The following is a 1,921-nucleotide window of genomic DNA, read 5'->3' as shown; positions in this document are numbered from 1 at the left end:
TTTCATTCCAGGAGTTTTATGCTTTTAGGTTTTAGGTTCAAGTCTTTAGTCCATTTTGAGTTAATATTTGTGTATAGTGTAAGACACTGGTCCAGTTTCATGTGGCTGTCCAGTTTTCCTAATACCTTTATGAAGAGACAGTCTTTTCCCCATTGGATATTCTTGGCTCCTTTGTCATAAATTAATCGACCATATATGCATGGGTTTTATTTCTGGGTTCTCAATTCTGTTCCCTGATCTATGTGTCTGTTTTTATGTCAATAACATACTGTTGATTACTATATCTTTGTAACACAGTTTGAAATTAGAAAACATGATGCCTCCAGCTTTGGTCTTTCTCAATTGCTTTGACTGTTTGGAATCTTTTTGGTTCCATATAAATTTTAAGATTGTTTATTCTTTCTGTGAGAAATGCGAAATGCCATTAGAATTCTGATAGGGATTGCACTGAACCTATAGATTGCTTTGGGTAGTATGACCATTTAACAATATCAATTCTTCCAATCCATGAACATGGAATGTCTTCTTATTTATTTCTCTTTTTCAATTTCTTTCATCATTGTCTTATAGTTTTTAGTATACAGATCTTCACCTGCTTGGTTAAATTTATTCCTAGGTATTGTATTCTTTTTGATATAATTGTAAATGGGATTATTTTCTTATTTCTCTTTCTGATAGTTTATTGTTAGTAAATAGAAATACAACTTATTTTTTTATTGAAGTATCATTATCATAGAGTGTTATATTAGTTTTAGGTGTACATTATGATTCAACAGTTTGATGTATTACTTAGTGCTCACCATGGTAAGTGTATTCACCATCTGTTGCTACACAACATTATTACAGTATTATTGACTATATTCTTTATGCTGTACTTTTCATCTCTGTGACTTATTTATTTTATAACTGGAAGTTTGTACCTCTTAATCCCCTTTATTTCGGCCATCTCCCCACCCACCTCCTCTGTGGCAACCACCAGTTTGTTCTTTGTAATTTAAGAGTCATTTTGTTTGTTTGTTTGCTTGCTTTTTGTTTCTTCATTTGTTTCGCTGTTTAGATTCCACGTGTAAGTGCAGTCGTGGTATTTGTCTTTCTCTGACTTAATTTCATTTAAAATAGTATTCTCTAGGTCCATCTATGTTGTTGCAAATGGCAAGATCTCATTCTTTTTTATGGCTGAGTAATATTCCATTGTATATATGTATACCAGCTCTTCTTTATCCATTCATTTATTGATGGACACTTAGGTTGCTTCCATAACTTTGTTATTGTAAATAATGTGAAACACACTGATTTTTGTGTATTGATTTGTATCCCGAAATTTTAATGAATTTGTTTATTTGTTCCAACAGTTTTTTTGGTTGAGTGTTTAAGTGTGTGTGTGTGTGTATAGTCATGTCATCTGCAAAAAGACAATTTGACTTCTTTATTTCCAATTTAGATGGCTTTTCTTTTTCTTGTCTAATTGCTAATTGCTCTGACTAGAACTACCAATACTATGTTGAATAGAAGTGGCAAGATGGGCATTCTTCTCTTGCTCTTGATCTTAGAGGAAAATCTTTCAGCTTTTGTTAATGTGGTGTATCCCATTGATTGATTTGTGGATGTTGAGCCATCCCTGCATGCTTGGAATAAATCCCACTTGATCATGGTATATGATCCTTTAAATGTACTGTTGAATTTGGTTTGCTAATATTTTGCTGAGGATTTTTACATCTACATTTGTCAGGGCTACTGGCCTATAATTTTCTTTTTTGTAGTGTCCTTGCCTGGTACTGAGGTAATGTTGGCCTGAAAAAAAATGAGTTTTTAAGTGTTCTATCCTCTCTTATTTTGGGGGAGAGTTTGAGAAGGATTGGTATGAATTCTTTTCTTTTCTTTCTTTCTTTCTTTCTTTCTTTCTTTCTTTCTTTCTTTCTTT

This window comes from Mirounga leonina, unplaced genomic scaffold (genome assembly GCF_011800145.1).
Source record: "Mirounga leonina isolate KUSES-001 unplaced genomic scaffold, KU_Mleo_1.0 Mir_176, whole genome shotgun sequence".
Taxonomy (NCBI): domain Eukaryota; kingdom Metazoa; phylum Chordata; class Mammalia; order Carnivora; family Phocidae; genus Mirounga; species Mirounga leonina.
This window is presented reverse-complemented; position numbering follows the sequence as displayed.